General features: G+C 41.4%; 1 protein-coding gene and 1 pseudogene across 32 annotated transcripts in view; both read left to right on the top strand.

Annotated features, from left to right (window-relative positions):
• Dlg2 (discs large MAGUK scaffold protein 2) overlaps positions 1–20451 on the top strand; it is a 1877153-nt gene that overhangs the window by 1733666 nt on the left and 123036 nt on the right. The window lies entirely within an intron of this gene.
• Positions 11994–12414, top strand: LOC128095421 (ubiquitin-40S ribosomal protein S27a-like; annotated as a pseudogene).

Raw genomic sequence — 20451 nt, 5'->3', positions numbered from 1 at the left:
TCAATGCAGGGCTTTTAATAAATAGTGCAGATACTAACAGCTGTGAGTGAAAGTAACCCCTAATGTGGTCAGAATGAATGTATGCCTGTTTGGAGGAATCAGTCCTTCATTCTTCAGATGTCCGCCACCAGCTCTGGCCCAGGAGTTGACTGACAACTAAGGCCACATCTTCCTCACCAAAATTTCACGTTCTTTTCCAGCAAGAATCCCATGATACATCTACTAAATGATGCATTTGAGTTAGACTTGTCTGAATTCCAAATGGCTGTAAAGTTCACTTTCCTGTGTGTTACACATGCAGGGAGAAAATAGAAGGTCAATTTCAGAAGGTGGCAGGTTCTCAGGGGCCTTATTTGTTGGGTGCTCTGGTCATCATAGAATCCCAGTTTATAAAAAAAAAAAAAAAAAAAAAGAATCCCAGTTTATTTAGGGGAGTTTCCATGCCTCAGGCCTCTTGAGGTTTAAAAACACACGATGGATGGATGGATGGATGGATGGATATCTAGCAGACTGTTAATCTTCCATAATTAGTCAAATGTATTCTAGATTGTTTTGAAGTACTTTGTTGTCCATGGCAGGAAATGTGGAGAACTACCTTAGAAAGCATCTTATAGTGACATTGCAAATGTGATGTAAATTAAGCCAATTTGTGTCACCTTTTGGGGGGGGGGGTCGAGACAGGGTTTCTCTGTGTAGCTTTGCGCCTTTCCTGGAACTCACTCTGTAGGCCAGGTTGGCCGCAAACTCACAGACATCCACCTGCCTCTGCCTCCTGAGTGCTGGGATTAAAGGCATGTGCCACCACCCGGCCAATTTGTGTCTTATTTTTCTTCTCCATACTTGTGTTGTATTACTGGTTTTCCTGATAAAAATTATTTTGAAAAATCTTGAAATGTCATCCTTTGTGATAGCAAATAGAAAAAAAATAGTTGGGCTAACGGTACCCAGACAAATCAGTCAACTAAATTGCTTTATAAACTCAAAGTGCAAGGAAAAAATCATCAATATTGTTGTCATGAACTACATGAAAATATCATTACTGCAGTAGAAAAAAAATTGATGAAAACATATGGGTTAAAAGTTTTTAAGTTGTGGAAATTAAATGAAGGGTTATAATACAAACTCAAAAGACGTATTTGAAAGTATTATTGATTAGAATCTTCTTCATGCTGAGAAATGATAAAAAAAAATTATAACATGCAAGAAAATTGGAAACTTACACTAATAAAAAGGTTTTAAAGGAGGTAACTTTTAAATGAGACTCAAACACACTTGACTTTCCATATGAAAATCCCTAGAGGAAATCTCTCTAGTATTGAAATGTGGTATTTAGTCTCCCCAAACTCCATTATGCAGTACCTAGAGAGCTGACCTCAGCATCTACATGATTCTGAGACAGAGTGGTAGAAGAAATAAAGGCCACACACAGACAAGAGCCTAGGACAAAAACTCCTAAGAGCCCCAGGCCTTGTTCTTGTACAACATGGTAAAATAGACCAACAAAGGACGTAAAGATGTGAAATGGACTAGCAAAGCTCAAACAGTCCTCCCCAAAAATGGTCCCTAGGGACACTTGCCGTATCTGGAGCATGCAAACAGGAACTGTACCAAATTTGTCTATGATTATTTTAGAACATCAACTACTCACTCTCTCAAAATAAATGAGTAGCAGGGATTCTCAACTATATAAGGTGATGAGCCTGTCTCTCTCATCTGGAAATATCGTCTTGAAGTATTATTTTTCTCGTCTTGCTCACCCCTATGTACTCTAGAAGGAAACGTAGCTCTCACCAGATCTGCTGTGAGGACCGAGAAGAACAAACACTGGCCTGGGATCTCCAGCTGCTATGACAATCAACTTCTCCACTAGTCCTCCATCTCTCCCCTTTATTCCACCTTCCTCAATCTTCGTTCATGGGTTCCAGCTGTTGAATGTATTTTAGCTGTGGTTGCCAGTCCATTCCTGTCAGTACTGGGCTAGATGCTTAGATGAGTGAATTAGTTAGCTAAGAAGTACAACTCAAGCACACCACTTTGGAGTCATACAAGATATGTATTTCTTTCACTGATACTATCCATACATTTGAACGAAGTCAAAAACTTAATCAGAAAGTTTACAAAATTTTGACCTAGGATAAATGATTTCAGTATTTGCCTAGTTCACAGAACTTGTACTCTGCCTTTGAATTTCTCCCCCCACCCCGGGGGGGGGGGGGAGAGAGAGAGAGAGAGAGAGAGAGAGAGAGAGAGAGAACTAGTTTTGGCTCTGGCCATGTTGGAGTTGATGTATCTTCTCACGAGCCTGTGAATCTGTTGCTGACCTTATCCCTCTGGCAGACACGATCCTCCTAAGTGGTAGCCCTTTGTGTCCCTGAACTCCTGAATGAGGGAAAGGAACCAGCACTGCCTAAGACAAGCAGAGCTTTAAACTACCTCCACTTTTTCTATTTTCCAGGTAGCTGGAATCATTTTACTTCTTTTAATCTTGTGTGTGAGGTACTGGAAGTGATATGGGAGCATTGTGCAAATGAAGTTGGTTTATACTCGTAATGCTGTACATGTTGAACAGTAATGATTCCTATGCATTTGTCTTTTATATTTCCTGCATTGTGAAAACCTATAGTTGCAGAATCTTAACAACAAATAAAGTTGGCTGGGGATGTAGTTCAACAGTATAGTTCTTATGTAGCCTGTAAGAGAGCCTGGGTTCCAACCCTAGTATCACAAAAGGAAGTAAGTTGAAGCATTAATGATATGAATACAGTAATTTCAGAGTGTAGGACAAGTGCTTTATCAGTTTTCAAGTAGATGCACTTAATCTCCAGAGCTGCTGTAATGTGGGATTTGTTACACAGCATCAAGGATTTCCATTTGGGCAAAAGAAACAAGCAGGTGCCTAGGTGGAGTGGGTATGAATTCAACTGCTCATACATGTTCTCCTCTCCTGCCCATCAGTCAGTACAAAGCTGATTTACAAAGAACGTGGCTTTTCCTGCTGCTTAGAGGACTAAGGTCAGAGACAGAGGGTTTTAAATTCCCATAGAGGCCCAGATGTCTGAAGAACAAGCTTGCCTTCTGGTTAAAGGCATAAAAGTACCCCAATCACCGTGAGAAAACAGGAGGTCGGAGAGAAAAGCAGATACTTCATCCATCGCTTAGGATGGAAAGGTCACCTTAAAGAAATTTTGGCCTATGTTCATTTGTTAATAAAGGATAGTGAGACTTCCCACAAGTAATCTCTTGGTTATGAATTTAGGTTTAAGAATGGAAGCTCTGAGGGCTGCACTCCACTCACGTAGTTACAAAAGCATCTCTTGAGTATGTGTTCTGTTCCTAAACCTGCAACTGGCATGAAGGACTCAGCAGAAAATCATGTTTCCTGCCAGTAGGAAACTCACCATCTAGTGGGAGCGAGGGGAAGCTATTAAGTGTACTGGGATATCTGAAGGCTGCAGATAGGCAGAGAAACCTCTGGAATTTTGGCTACTTCCTAATGCACAGTGTTTGCATTGCTATTTCAAAAACTTGTAAGTATTTTGACCCTAAGAACGAAGGGCGTTCATTCTTTCTCATGGCCCTGTAAATAGAAACATGCATAAAGATAAAAGGACTTTGTCATTATATAGTACTCTTTGGTTTATAGTGTCCTTCATTATTTTCCATTCTGTGTGATTCTTTCTGTGTTGAGTGATGGTCACAACTGACTGACTTGATTTAATAACTCCTCAGTGGATCATGATTTATAGCTTCCAGATACACACAAAAGTTCCAGGTCAACAACATGGTACCCAGTCAAGCAGGAAAGCACATTTTCACTGCATTAACAATACAGTGTCTGAGGGATCCCAAATGCTTGGTGGTGTAGCCAGTTTGAAGTGGGTTATCCTTGCATGAAGGAAGAGGTAGAAATAGAGGGAAATATCTGTCATGAGCTTCCTTTCATCAAATACCATTCTTTGTTTTTGCATTCATTCTATAAAATTATCTCAGCCCACTAGTCAGGTATGACCCCCTTTTAGAGATAAATAAAGAAATTATGCCAAATGATTCCCTTCAGATTCCCGAGCCAGACTAGACATGGGCACAGATATTAGGTCCTATTTGTGAGGTGCTATAGAGTAGTATTTAGGGACACAGTTGTTGGATTCTGCCAGACACTGATACTTTAGTAATATGATCTTCCACTTGCTAGTGCTGTGATCTTAGAGAAGTCAAAGCCATCTCCCTTGGCTTTGTTTCTGTATCTATGAAAAAAATAGGAATGGGATATGATGAAGTGATTATGATGATTTAATAAAAGACTGTATTTCAATGTGTGGCACATGGAAAGACGTTGATAAATCTTGATCGATAATCCTCATTTATTACAAAGGCTACCTGTCCCAGCAGGACAGATACTGTAGAACTGGTTGTGAACAGGCATTATTTTCTTAGCAGTGGGGTGAGCTCTCCCTCTCTTTGTGCCATTACTTTCTTCCAGCAGAGAAGGAAGGACGAGGCTTCCTAGTGACCTTTTCACCTTTCTGTCCTCTGCACCAGATTGCCTGAAAAGTAGGCCATGGCTCTATGGCTCCAGAATGCCCAGCTTTGTCAACTTCCCAGGGAGACTCAACCTGGAAAAGCCTGAAAAGAAGTTAGCAGGAGCCACAAATTACAGTCACTGCCTGTACAGCTGGCAGCCCACGTTCTCACCAATATCATCAATGGCACATTCACAATTTCTCCTACTGCCCCTCTGCTTTCATAATGTCTCCCAGCTCCCTCTTTAATTCTGATTTGAACCTGAAAGACTGTTTCCTTTATAATTATTCTTCCTTGTCTTGAAATTTTCTTGTCCTTTTTTTTAATAAGGCAAATTTTGCCTTATGGTCTGTGAATTATCTGACCAATGGACTGAAGGTGGCCCCCTGTCCTGTTGTTTCCATACCTTCTGTATAAGGGAATTGTCGTATTGCTGTGGTAAAGTACCCTGACAAAGGTAACTTCAAGGAGAAAGGGTTTATTTTGACCCACAATTTTAAAGTATGGCTCATTACTGCTATAAGAACTTAGTATAGCTGGTCACACCACATCCATAGTCTGGAAACAGAGTAATGAGTGTTCCTACTCATCTTGCCTTCTGTTTTGTTTTTGTTTGTTTGTTTGTTGTTGTTTTTTAATGAAGTCTGGAACTCTATCCTATGGAATGATGCTGTTTACACTCAGTTAACTCAATCTAGACAATCCCTTACAAGCATGACCAGAAGCTAACCTAATGATGATCCCTTTCAGGCTTGCCCAGAGACATGTCTTCTAGGTGATTTTGGATCCTGTCAAGTTGGCAATATTGATCATTACACGTTGAGTTATTCATGTCTTGATTTTTTTTATTCATTAAACATATTGTTTGCATTTGCCCACAGTGTTTCCAATTGGCAATAGATGTTAAGGATGCAGAGGTAAATGAGAGCCACAGACTCCTTCTCTCAAACCTTTGTAGTCTAGATCTGTTGGTAGTTTATGAACTGTGTAGATCTTTATTGTAAGGACCATTTCCCAATAATTAATAAGTCAGATGCCTTATAATTATAATCCTATTTTAACAGATTTGGAGGAAGGGTTGAGAGAGTGTCAAAATGGACATATCATTCAATAGCAGCCTACAAATCCCAGTTATTGTCATTTTATTGTGGTGTGGTTTATTTGTTTTGTTTTTTGAGACAGGGATTCTCTGTATGGCCCTGGCTATTCTGGAACTCACTCTATATACCAGGCTAGCCTCCTAAGTGCTAGCATCAAAGGCATGCACCACCACCACCTGGCTTTATTGAGCTTTTAATGACAATGCTTGGTATAAAAAGATTCCTTAATAAATATTTGTTAATGAACTCCACATCTAACTTTCCTATGCAAATGTAGCCTGTAGCTAGAGTTTTCCTGCCTGGCCCACAGTCAGGGCAAATCTCTCTCACCTGCCAGTCCCACAGCCGCTCAGACCCGACCAAGTAAACACAGAGACTTACATTGGTTACAAACTGTATGGCCGTGGCAGGCTTCTTGTTAACTGTTCTTACAGCTTAAATTAATCCATTTCTATAAATCTATACCTTGCCACGTGGCTCGTGGCTTACAGGCATCTTCACATGCTGTTTCTCATCGTGGCGGCTGGCAGTGTCTCTCTGACTCAGCCTTCCACTTCCCAACTTTATTCTCCTCCTTGTCCCGCCTATACTTCCTGCCTGGCCACTGGCCAATCAGTGTTTTATTTATTGACCAATCAGCAACACATTTGACATACAGACCATCCCACAGCAGTAGCCAAAGTATTTGAACAAGCTGGTGGCAGTCAATTACCAACTGGGGACAAGTGCTTAATGTCCATATGTATCTTCAAGACACAAGCATTGCCCGATGGTGCTGGAGTTCAGTAAAGATATGACATTGCCAGGCTTTTAGTCTGCTTCATTTGTCCTCCAAACTCTCTGACTCCATTTTAAATAGGGCCTCGTTAATAACAGAATTAGACCTATATACACAGACTACCATTTGTTAGTGACAAGACCTGTAATAAGGTCAGTCTTGGCAAATTTGGTCTTTCTATTCCAGGAGACAAAGCCTGATAGTTCCATCAGTGGCAGGTGCAGAAAAACAAAATCACCCAGGACACTTTGCTTTGATGGAATTTTATTTAGGGAGGGTATTCCTATATGATTAATTATGGTGAGACAGGAATACTATATCATCATATAGGTAGAAGAGTTTTTTCAATGCTAGTCATTTTTGCATGTGCGCGCACACACACACACACACACACACATACACACATACGTCTAGGAAAGGTGTTATGATATGCCAGGTACCTGGAACCATTTAACAGGCTGAAATAGAAAGTATTGAGTTGAGAGGCCAGAGGAAAGAGGAAATAATGGCAAAATGCAGGTAGCAGCTTGGGCCACAACAATGGAAGACCCAGGAATTTATGTGCTAGGGCCCCACCGTTGACCACCTTCAAACCTCACAACAGTGTTGTGCCTTAGATGTAATTATTGCCCTCATTCTACAAAAGAGAAACTTTCAAGGAAACTTGAAGGCCAAAGAGGTTTACAAACAACCATATAAGCCACTGCTTTATCCAGTTATATCTTTGATTGAAGACCCCACTTGTTAAGGCTGTAGTGCAGTGAAGTTGAAGTGGGCCCTGCCGGAGCACTGCTAACATTTACAATAATAAAACTTACTTATTTTATGTTATATATTGACTTTCCCAAGTAAAGCATTCTACGGCAAAATTGGTAGCTTACTGTGCTGGCTAGTTTTATGTCACCTTGACACAGGCTAGAGTTTCCTGAGAGGAGAGGACCCAAGTTGATAAAATATGTCCACAAGCCCAGGTTATAGGCAGGAAAGCCTATATGGCATTTTTTTGGTTAGTGATTGATAAAGGAGGGCCCAGTCCACTGTGGATGAGAACATCCCTGAGCTGCTGTTCCTTGGTTCTATAAGAAAGCAGGCTGAACAAACCAGTAAGCCGCACACTTCCGTGGCTTCTGCATCAGCTCCTGCCTCCAGGGTCTCACTCAGCTTGAGTTGCTGAAGCATTGGCTTCCCTCAGTGGACTGTGATCCAGGATATATAAGCCAACCCCATTTGCTTTTGGTCGTGTGTCAATTGCAAACCTTTTTGCTTTTGCCTTAAAAGGCAGTCTAATAATCCAGGGTGGCCTTGAGTTTAGTCTATAGTTGAGGGCCACCTTCAACTTCTTACCATCTCTAGAGCTAGAATTTTAGGAGTCTACCATCATGGCTCACTTAAGTGGTGCTAGGAATGAAACCTGGCATCTTGTGTATGCTAGACAAGTTTCCAAACTGAGCTCCAACCATAGCCCTCAGCTGCAATCTTGACTGTCCCATTTGTAATAGGAACCTATTACCTATCTCACAGACCCCATGGGATTACTTTGAACCATGTCTTGGCAGGAGCCCTATGGGACTTGTTAAGTAAGACGGCTCTCTTGTTTCTGTATGAACTTGGAGTTTACTTCCTTTATGGAGAATGGATTTTGATTCTTCATTTAGACTTTGAGACTCATTAGTATTATTCTCAGCCTTGCAGCCATTTACATTTTTAATTGCATCCTTAATTGTGGAACAAAAGGCTTTGTCTTCCAGCAGCCAATTTTAAGCCTGAAATAGAAAGTAGGAGGAGTCATTGGGGGCAGGGATCTAGGTTTTTTGGGTTTTGTTTGGTTTCTTCACTTTCCCCTGAATCACAGTTTGCCATTAATTTTAAAGGGGTTTCAATATTTAGATTTCTATAGGAAAGGGACAGAAGTCTCATGGGTGACCCTTTCAATGGCTATCCCACTTTCGTTCCATCCCTCTGTGGCATATCTAGACTTAAGATCTCAATTGTTATTGATGGGTGGCCTGTTAGTTATACATTCCTTTATTCCTTCCACTAAAGCTTTTCTGAGCCATCAACCAGCCACCTCATTGTGGCTCTGGTGTTAGAAAGATTAACAAGGCATTTTTTTTTCCTGCCCTTGAGAAACTCAAAGTCACTCTACCAATCTGGATTTTGTTTCTTGGCTCTTACCCCATAATAATCACATTTACTAGGAATCTCTTATCACTTACATAGTGGCTTTCCATCATCTGTAACTCTAATCCCCAAAGATCTGACACCCTCTTCTGACCTCCTCAGGTACAGGCACACACACAGTATACAGAAGTACGTTTAAGTAAGCCAGTCATACACACAAAAATAATAATAAAAATTATATATGTACACACATGTACACAAAAAAAAGGACAGTCATCCAACATATGCTTCTCAGTGCTCCTCTGACCACATTCATAGCCCATTCCATATCTTTTCTGCTTTTCTCCTGTCTATGGCTCCTCTGACCCTCTTCTGCTGGACTCCAGCATCCTTGAAGACTAATTTTAGCCTATATCTTTGCAGTTTGACACATGGAAACTGCCGAGTCTTTCTTTCATGTGTTTCGCATTTAAAGCAAACAAGTTAACTTCACCTAAAATTGTACTTGATTTCCTCATAGCTTGTAGGTGATCCCTGACTGAAAAGCTCCCTGGGGCAAGAGAACTGACTGAGTTTAAGAACACTTGCTGCTCTTCCAGAAGACCCGGATTTGGTTTCCAGCACCCACATTGGATGGCTCACAACTGCCTGTTTCGGGGCTCCCTTTTCTGGTCTCCACAGGCACCTGTATGGCAAGGTGCACATATATACACTCAGGCACACACATATAATAATAAATAACTAAATCTTTTTTTTTTAAAGATCTGTGTTCCACTGATTAAAGGAATGAGCCCCACTTCTCAAACTAAGATCAAGCCTTTTAAACCACATTTAACCAGCAAAGCTGTGTTTAGAATTGGTTATAACATCTATTTCCCTATTTATTACAAGTCAGTAAGTACAGTAACAGTTCTGAATATTCACAAATACAATAATAATAAAATACAGCTAAGGACAATTGCCTGCCATAAACCAGTTAGGTTCTAAAGTACTTTGGATGAATAGTTTTACTTACTATTCACAGAACTGCCATGAAGTAGGTGCTGCGATTACACTTACTGAAGAGAAGAAAAAAGTGAGGTCGGATGCCAGCTTTACCTGCAAGAGCCTGAGCCAAGATTAGAACTCAAACATGCTGTCTTGTGTCCCTATTTACTATGCCATATGGCTCTAATGAACAGCTTTCACATGTTTATTTTTATTTGATACAGCATGTCTGCAAATGGGTGTTATTTTCCACACTGTCACAGATGAAGAATGAGATGTTCAGAACACCACTTTCTCTGTTCTTTTCTACAAGAGGTCAAGTGCGTGGCTGAACTGACCCTCTCTTCAAGTTTGTGAATTCACCACCAACACATTTCCTTTTCTAATGTGTGTCTTATGTTTTGCTTATTATCATATCACATGAGTTTGGAGACTTTTTTTTCCTTTTCTTTTTTGTTTCTTGAGACAGGTTCTCACTACGTAGCCCAAGCTAGACTCAAATTTTCAATCCTCTCAATTCAGCTTCCTGGGTACTAGGATTACAGATTGCAGATGTGTGTTACCATGCCCAAATATTAGTACATGAGTTAGTAGCATCATCATTATCATAATCATCATCATCATCATCATCATCATCATCATCATATTTGTATGGGGTGTGAATGCCTGGTGCCCAGGAAGGCCAGAGAAGGGCATTGGATCTGTTGGAACTGGAGATACAGACAGTTGTGAGCCATCATATCAGTGCTGGGAATCAAACCCAGTTCTACTGGTAGAGCAGCCAGTGCTCTTAACCACTGAATCATCTGTCCAGTCCCTAGTACATGAATTTTTAAACATTTTTATTTATTAATAAATCTTTGATAATTTCATGAAAACATAATGCATTTGCTCATTTACAGGCACCATTAACCTCTCTCATCCCTCTCTCACTCCCACTGAACCCCATCTTGTTGGGTAGCACACAAGTTTTAATATAACTACCAATGCATCATTAAAGGTTGAATGGACTGTCGATTTTCATGCAGTTACTTCACATCATGAATTCTAATTTATGAACTCATGATTAATTTTCTCATTCTCTGATATTCTCAGTCCAACTGAGACTAGCCTTCTGATCCCTCTTTGCCAACCAGCGCCTGAAGTCAGGATATATATCTCACAATTAAAAGGCACAGTTAAAATGCCATTTACATATAGTTCCTTGCATGTGGCAAGACACACAACCAGACTTCTGTACTTACCTCATCACTATTGAAACCCCACAGAAAAAGCATAGGAAGAACAGGACCTCATGTAATGCAGGTCACACACCTGTGGAAGCACTAACAGTGTAGCATGCATTGTGTGTTCTCTTTAGCATGTAATACAGCAGGTGTCAAGGGCAAAAACCTAAGACTGGAAACTTTTCAAAGACTAAAAAAAAAAAAAAAAAGAGTGCTTTATCTGACTCCTCCATAGGCCTGTTTTGTGATTTGTAGAAATACTATCTCCCAGCACTTAGGCCTTGAAAGGCTCTAAATCCCCACCCTCTCAGAGCTTTCCACAGCCCTTTGAGTCAGCAGCCTCCACTGAGATAAAGCTTCCAGATTTTAATAGGCATCATTATCTCACATTCATCTCACAATTGCAGTACACATCAGTCTGTCTTTCCATTCTCTCCATTCCCCACCCCCACACCACCCCCTTTGTCTTCAGCCCTAAGTTTCTATGACTTGGAGAGTCACTTGTGCCTGTTGGGTGTTCAGGTTTGGGGCCTGGCTTCTCCTCAGGATGGTCTTCAGTACAAATTTCTCTGATCAGCAACACTAGGGTTTACCTCAGGGACCTGGCATGGGATCAGCAACTCCTTTAAGTAAGAGGCCTGGAAATAATAGGCCAATAGCAATGCATACTTTAATGGAATCTTTTTATTATTGCTACCATTTTAAGGAAGAAGAGGTGTTTTGTTGCAGAGAGAGAAAAAATAATGTTATTTGAAATCAGGAAATTTCCTTGATTTTTCACACACACACACACACACACACACACACACACACACACACATATCATATATATGATTTTTTGAGACAAGGTTTCTCTGTGTAGCCCTGGCTGTCCTGGAACTAGCTCTGTAGACCAGGCTGACCTCAAACTCACAGAGTTTTGCCTGCCTCTGCCTCCTGAGTCCTGGGATTAAAGGCAAACACCACCACTTCCCAACTTATGTTTATATTTATAAAGACCTTGCTAGCTGAATCTTCATATTTTTCTTTCCTGGAAAATTTTTATTCTCTTTGACAACCTCCTTTGACATTGTATTAGCAAATGATAAATGATGGCAGGAAATTACTTGGTTTCATATAATGTTCAAAAGTAATAAGATAGTAGCTGTTTGATTTAAAAAAAAAAAAAGGTCCATGGATTCTTTCAAAAATACACTAGAAGGCTATAAAAAGTAAGCATGTCATTTTCTGATCTGCCATTTGAGGTGAAACCCTGCCAAGATGCAGATTTTCGTAAAAACCCTTACAGGAAGATCATCACTCTTGAGACTGAGCCCTCAGACGCTATAGATATCAGTCTGTTGATTCCTCCTGATCAACAGACTGATATTGGCTGATGAGCAGCTGGAAGATTCTGTACTTTGTCTGACTCCAACATTCAAAAGGAGTCCACCCTTCATCTTGTGTTGAGACTTCCTGGTGGTTCTCAGAAGACTAAAAAGCAGTCTTATACCACTCCCAAGAAGAATAAGCATAAAAAAAGAAACTTAAGTTGGCTGTGCTGAAATATTATAAGGTGAATGAAAAATGGCAAAATTAGTCGCCTCTGTCAAGAGTGTCCTTCTGATGAATGTGGCCCTGGAGTTTTCAGGCCAGCCACTTTAACAGACATTACTGTGGCAGGTGTTGTCTGACTTACTGACAAGGAGTTGTGTATGACAGACACTGAAAAAACTGTGAGAATATCACTATATGGAAATATGAGACCAACGGTCAAACTAGCACATCTTTGAACAAACTCCATTCAAACTAGTAATCTCCACCCCTCAGCAAAAACCTGTTTTATTTTTTTGTGGTGCTGTGGGTGTTTGCTAGGTCAACTCTCTGCCACTGAACTATACCCCAGCCTCAGAAGAAACTTTCTCCTCACCCCCGCCCCCGCCCCCCCAGTGGGCTTGTCCACAGCACTTGACACACAATAATGTTCTTTCCTGCTGAAAAGCAAATGCATTAATATGGAATCATGGGAAACCGAGACTAAAGTCCAGGGATAGATCCTGACCCCTGAGACGGTTTATCTGGGTTGTTCCAGCCTAGATGGATGAGAATCAAAGGGCCCAGGAAATGGGAAGGATGCAAAACAATGGACTCCCCACTTTGCTCAAATATGTGTTCCCATCCCTAAGGCAGAAAAGCTGAATGAGGGAGTCTGCAGTGTTCATAAAACAATATACAATGCTTTCCCTGCGTCTTATTTTTTTTCGATGCAATTCTTTAACAATAAATCATTTTCAGTGCAGGTTTCTGATTCTAGTCATGTACTATCAGTCAGCAATCAGCACTCATCACTGTAATATAAATTGTATAATTGTTATAAACAGGAACCACCAATAAAGCCTGGAAAGGGGCCTCCAGGCTGAGATGCGCCCATCCTTTGGCATTTGGGGGTTTGATGGCAGGAGTTCTTCAATAATCCCTCTTGGGATGGCTTCCAGTAGTCATAATTTGTCTCAATTTGGAGTGTTCCATTCAAAGGGTCAGGAGGCCAAATGTCTGCTGGGTTACCCCTGTTTCTGGTGATGACTCCTCCCTCCCAGGGTGCTGTACCCTGATGATGTAATAAACTTCAGCAATGAGGGGAGTCTTGGCCAGCTTATAAACTGGTGCTTCTAAGTTTTCTAAGTCACTCAGGGTAGTTTCAGAGTGTAAGTCCATGACCATCATGGTGAGGGAGCATGACAGCAGGAAGCCAGACATGGTGCTGAAGCAGCAGCTGAGAACTTCCATGTTGAAACGACAACCGCAGACACACAGACCCAGAGAGAGAGAGAGAGAGAGAAAGAGAGAGAGAGAGAGAGAGAGAGAGAGAGAGAGAGAGAGAGAGAGAGAGAGAGAGCTAGAAGGAGAATCTCCACACTTTTTATATCCAAACTCTTACACTAGAGCTGAAAAATTAAAGGTAAACATTGTAATGGATAATTATTTAATTCTGAATCCTTTGGTTCTAAAAGGTTGGAAAATCCTTGGGAGGCATTTCTTTTTATGATTCACCTTGGCCAACCTATCTCTTTTGAATTTTCTTACTATTTATATTTAATTCCTTTTTTTCTGCAAGTGGAAAACTGGCTAGTTTTATGTCAACCTGACACAAATTAGAATCATCAGAGAGGAGGGAGTCTCAGTTGAGAAAATGCCTCCACAAGACAGGGCTGTAGGCTAGTCTGTAGGATATTTTCTTAATTTGTGATTCAACGTGGGAGGTGCCTGGCCCACTGTAGGTGAGGCCACCCCTGGGCTGCTGGTCCTGGGTGCTCTAACAAAGGCTGAGCAAACCATAGGGAGCAAGCTAGCAAGTTGCACAAACCCACCCCACCCCCGGCCCCCATGGCCTCTGCATGAGTTCCTGCCTTCATGTTCCTGTCCTGATAGAGTTCCTTCGACGACAGACTATAATGTAGAAGTGCAAGCCAAATCATCCTTCTGCCCTCTCCTCCCCAACTTGCTTGTGGTAATGGCACTTCATCCTAACAATAGTAGCCCTCACTAAGAGAGAAGGCCAGACCTTTCCTCTGTAATAATCTGACGCATTCCAGTGATGCTTTTTGAAAGTAAAATGGATTCTCCATCATCAAAATAAATATGTATTATTAGTAAAATTAATTTATTATTTACTGAGGGCCCCTCACTAAAGGTAGGGTTTCTCTGTGCAGATCCAAGGAAAGCTTTTCTACTTAACAGTGTGTTGAATGAACACTCCCCAAATACCTACAATTTCTAAAAATTCTTCCCCCCCCACCCACTTTCTGTTTTAAGCAGCTGCCACCACTTCCTCCACTTCCATACTGTACTCAAAAATTCCCATTTTTCAGTTAATAAAACCAAGGTGAGGGCACTATGTGAGTGCCAGTATTCACAAGCAAAGGAAAGAGGAAAGTGACATAAACTGCCTTCTCTGTTCTGAATTTCTACTCTTAACCTTAATTTTTCAGGTTTACGTGTTCCTAGTTATACGTAATTTCAGACATGCTTGGTCATGGGTTGTGCTAGTTATTGAACTGCAGTTTCCTCAAAAATGGTCTGAGACAGATAACTTAATATGGAGTTAGGCTGCCTTGAGTGGAAATCGAAGTGTAGAGTTTCCACCCTGGCTTGACCATGCATCCTCAGCAAAGAGGTGTGAGGTCCCTTGCTGAAATGATGTGCACAGGAGACTGGACTAAAAAACCATTTGATTCAGAGCAAATAGGGTGCAGTGGACAGGGTATGGATTCAAATTTTATCAGACTGTTTATAAAATTATAAAGTGCTATGCAGAATACCTTCAGGGATAATCAGATATGCATGCCCTCCACGATCTAGCTACAGGTCATTACCAAAAAAAAAAAAATGAAATGAATGTTATTCTGAACACAGACTCTGTCCTAAGATCTGACAGTATGTAAGGGATAAGGGAAACGTGAGATTTGAAAGGCTAGGCACAAAGCGGCCGTCTTTAGGTTCTGGATATAAGGGGTGGGGGAAGATCATCTTTAGCAGTGTTTCTTCATGATGAAAAGTAGACACACTTATTACACTCTTAAGTCCTCTAGAATACCAAGTCACATAGCCACTCATGCATAGTCCAGGACATAATAGGATAGGAAAAAACAAAAGGCAAAGCCTGGGGGGTTGGAGCAGAAATAAGCCACTAGTGGGAGAAGCATTAGTTCATGACCTGCTTCAAGAAAAATACCCAAGAAATAAATTATTATATATATAAAATGGAAATCCGTCCTCAGCCAGCCTCTTCTTCTGCAATCCCTTTCTTCCCTTCTGAGCCTCTACTCTGTGTACAAGGTGAGAATAGTAAATACACAGTCATAGGCTCGTGACACTTTTTGTAAATTACCATGTGTTTTATACCCATACCTAGAAATCCATAAGAAAGGAAATTTGCTAGGCTTTATTTAATGTTAATATTACTTGTTATCAAAGGTTAATGGGACCATTATAAGAAAGAAAAGTACAGTCTAGTCCAGTCCAATCTCTCTTTAAAACTTAAAATAAGAAACTCAAGTAAAATACTAGCCCAATTAATGCAGTAACATAGAAAAATAATTACAGAAATAGTGATCACAAATCTACCCCCTCCCCTACCCCCGCTTCTGGGATCCATTAAACCCAGTGTTCCAAAGCGAATGCTCTACCACTGAGCTACACCCCCAGCCCTAAAGGTTGTGTTCACGTGAGAAAACCATAGCATTAATGTAACAGAGGCAGACTCACATGATCTAGATATTATAGAAAAGACATTCAGTAAGACATAAGCCCTGCTTATGATAAACCATCTTATCAAAAATTAACTCTCTAGAATTCACTTCACGTTTGCCTCAAACATTTAATCTTATCTTGAATAATAAGAGACTCCCTTAATCTAAAGGGTGGATATTTCAAGCCAAGAATAGTTTGTGTGGTACTGAGTGATCTTCCCCATCCTCACCCAAAATATAGCTCTTGCTATCCTTTTTAAAGCGACAGAGCCAGCCATATTATACCAAGGAAGACATAAGGACTTCTTAAAATACTGGACTCTGCATGGATCAATATAGAAGTGCCACTCAGTGCTTTTAGAACTTAATCCTCTGCTGGAAGTCTCAATCTGTTTTTTACAGGGTCTCCCACATGCCTGAACTGACAGTAGTTCCAAAAACACTTGTTAAGTTCACTAGAGGACATTGACTTGCTTTTGTTTTTCTTGTGTGTTTCTTTGTTTCTGTGTTTGTTTCATTAAGGATTTCTGCAGCTCCCCATGCTCGAGACATCTTGAAAATGTGTTAAGAAAAGAATCTTGTAAAAATCCAACCCCTCCAGCATTCATTTCACAGTTTACCTCAAATATTTTGTTCATTTTAGGAACAATTATTGTTATTGTACATGTCACACTTTAAGGCAGACCCAAGATACTCAAGAGCAAACATTTAGTCCTTGCTATAAGTCCATTTGGGGAAGAGCCTGTGGGGTGGTCAAAAATACAAGGATGGGGCTGAAGAACTGGCTCAGCAGTCAAGAGCATTTGCTGTACTTGGTCTTACAGAGAACCTGAGTTCGGTTCCCAGCACTCACCTTGGGTGGCTCACAACTGCCTGTATCATCAGCTCCAGGGGATCTGACACCCTCTTCCAGCCTCTGTGGACATCTGCATACACTGGTGTATATATAGGCAAGCAGGCACACACACACACACACACACACACACACACACACACACACACACACACACGGTCATAAATAAATTTTTAAAGAGACAACACAAGGATGTCCAAATCTACCTCACTTCCCTACATTGAGTTTGGATAATGCTGTTATAGCGGAGACCAGAGCCACTGTCAGAATAAATCCTATCCCTATCTGCTCCCCTGTCTTATCCAGTCGTCAATGGTTTTCTCTCCTGATAAGGGCCCAACAAAGCTCCAGTCCTCTTTTTTTTCCAGTGAGTCTTCTTGCTTTATCCTGGTGTATCCACCTTAGCTACATGATAGAATGAACTGGACAGCTTTTCAGACAGCAGTATTTTGTGAAGCTTTCCTACTGGTTCCAATGCATAGCCAAGTTAAGAACCAATCCTTATTCTGTCCCTTCTTCCCCTTAGCCTCTCTCTCTCTCTCTCTCTCATTCTTCATTCCTGCTTAAGATGGCAATGGTTCAGAAAATCTCAGAGTTCTCTATCAGAAACCTAACTCAAACCTTCAGCTGGTGACAAGGCTGGCTCCCAGCAGGACTCAATTCTGACAACATTTAGTCGTAGCTGCTCCAGAATTTAGAAAACAACCTTGAACTTGTTGCTCCAATTGGCTGACACTGGGCAAACACACAATCTCCTAGTTCAAGGCTAAAATACGGAAGGATTGAGTAGCTCTGAAGGTTCTTCAGGAACCAGAGGTCTGACCTTCATAATTTGATTTCTAGTCACTATGAAATGATGTGGTTAAAAGCTCTTGAATTACATGAGGTCTCTTTGAAAATATCCAGAACTCCAAAGGACCCTGTGTGTGTGTGTGTGTGTGTGTGTGTGTGTGTGTGTGTGTGTGTGTGTGTGTGTGTGTGTAGCAATGACCAAGTTTGCAATGCATTCAGATGCTGCCCTGACTGCCTGCCTCTATCATTTGACCCTTCCTGTGTCCTTTCCCCTGTTCTGGCTTCTTCACTGACACCACTCTCCACCTTACACTCAGCCTATTCCCGGCCTCAGCAACTGGTTGGCATGGAAACAGATCAGCTTGCCTGGTGGGAGGGATGTTCTGTTTCCAAGTGAAAATGGCAGACATTCAAGTGTGATTCACTTCCAGTCATTTTAACCCTTGAGTTTATCCGTCTATTCAAAACTTATCCATAACTCCTAGACACCTAGTGTGTGAAGAAGCCATCTTGATTCAGCCTCTTCCTGCCTTTGGCTCCTCCTGTGTGGAGCTTGCACCCTGCACTTTCATCTCTCCTGTCATTTGCACAGGCTCTTTCTTTAATCTGTGTCCTGTGTCCTCCACCTTCTCTTTCTGTCTAAAAGGTCCAGGATGAATCTTGATGTCAGTCACCATGCCTTCCACGAAGCTCTCCCAAGTCACACCCCTACCCCTCCGTACTCTTGTAGTACTTCCCTCGCCTTGAGTGTACGTAACTGAAAGTTACGTGACTGTTTTCTTCTGTAGACTGCGGCCTCACAAAAGGGGAAGCATGGGATCATGAAGAGCAGCTGTGTTTGCACACTCCTGGAGGGGGTCTTGGTTCCATCAGTTACCAGAAGTCTTCCAGGAGTCACCCCAGAGCCTGGTTCTTCTCATACCTAATACACTATTTACCAGGTGTGGGCCACACATTGAGCACATTCTCATTGGATTTTCACCAGTTAAATGAAAAAGGACACGGTATAACTGATCTCCTTGTACAAGAACATTTGGCTTCAAATCTGAGGAGCTGGCCCTAAATCACTCAGCTTCCAAATGAGAGAGCCAAGATTACACCCAGACCTGACTGTGTGTATGGGAAATACCTGACTCTATCTTCCCTTGGGGAGGAGGAAGGGCTGGCTGGACCCATGGATGAATGAGTATATCAGTAAAGCCTTGCCTTGCAAGAGTATGGCCCTGTGCTCTATAAAGACCCAAAGGGAGCCCTCCCTATGTTTAAGTTGAAGTTTCTTCTCACTTATGGCAAAGATCAAAAATGTAAAAGCTCTTATTGCTGCATGCTGTTCCACAAAGTGTGCCTCCTTTCCACTGGTCTATCGCTCTAAGGGAAGGGAGTTTGCAGAACTGAAAACCTGAAATAAGGGGCTTTGAAGAGCCATGAAATCACTCTGATAGGTACTGAGTGGAAGCAAAGCTGAGTGTCCCAAGCTATCGGCTGTCAGTGCAGCTGAAAGTGCAGTGTGTCATCACTGTGGGGCAGGGCGCTGAAGACAGTGAAGGGAGTGTCGTCCGAGTGTTCAGAACTAACGGTAGAGCTGAGGTGACTAAGGAGTAAAGCATTTGCCAGCACTTGGACCTGAGTCCAGGTTCTCAGAACTCCACATTGAGTGTCATCGCACAGCTCCTACAGCTCCTACGACATGGCACGAGAATCCGCACGCTAGTCAGCCTGGCGTGTGCAACAAAGAAGAGGAAGAGACCTCTATTCCAAAGAAGGTGGAAAACAGGACCAGCACCTAATGCTGTCCTCTTACACTACACACATACCCACATTCACACACAAACACACTCACATACATTTGCACATACACAGATACACCTATACATAATACACATGCACACATGCAAACACATATAGGTGCACATGCACAAATACACATATATAACATACACAGATACTCACACATATCATATAGGTGTATATGTGCACACACACACACACACACACACACGCACACACGCGCGCGCGCGCATGCACATCAACCTTTAGCTAAATTATTCAGTGCTGTCCAGTAGGTTTTACTGTTTTCTTTTCTAACCAATGATTTAGCCAAGAAGCAGGGACAACAGAAGATGTGGTCTTATTCAAATACGTCTATTTTTATACACAGAGAAATGTAAAAAATCTCGTTTAATGAAAAGATTCTGCACTGCTGCCAAGTGTATGTAAATAATGCCTTGGATTTCAAAAGGAAAGAACAAAGCTTATGAGTTTATCTGGGACATGTACCCCATTTCGAAATGCCAGGCTTCACCAGTAGACTTGGTTACCAGGGCTACTGATTTTTAAATTACGGTGGTGAAATTATAACGTAGCATGGCCTCCTATAGGATCCTTGAAGCAGTGAATATCTCAGCCTCCTTTGGTCATGTGGACAATACTGCCTGTCCCCTCCTTCCTCTTTTTTCTCATCCCTCATCACTCTCTCCCTTCTTCTCTTCCTCCTTCCCTTGTTCCACTTCATGTGTTAAACCTAATTCCTTTTGTATCAAAAGGGCACCTTAGTAATAAAACATAGAATGGAAAACAAATGCCATAGCCAAAACCAAGTCTAGGTATAATTCCTAATGCCCAAATTATAATGCCCACTTCATCTAGCAACATAAATGGATTAGACAAATTATTTTTATTGAACATTTATTTTTACTGTAGTTCTGGTTATTTTTTTAGGAAAATGAAAGTCTATTGTTTGGGTGTATGTGTGTAAAGTGTATGTTTTATGTTGTATGTGTAGTACATGTCCTTGTTAGAGTAGGTGTGTGTGTGTGTGTGTGTGTGTGTGTGTGTGTGTGTGTGT

Source organism: Peromyscus californicus, unplaced genomic scaffold, assembly GCF_007827085.1.
Source record: "Peromyscus californicus insignis strain IS unplaced genomic scaffold, ASM782708v3 Scaffold_4__1_contigs__length_199733344, whole genome shotgun sequence".
NCBI lineage: Eukaryota > Metazoa > Chordata > Mammalia > Rodentia > Cricetidae > Peromyscus > Peromyscus californicus.
This window is presented reverse-complemented; position numbering and strand designations above follow the sequence as displayed.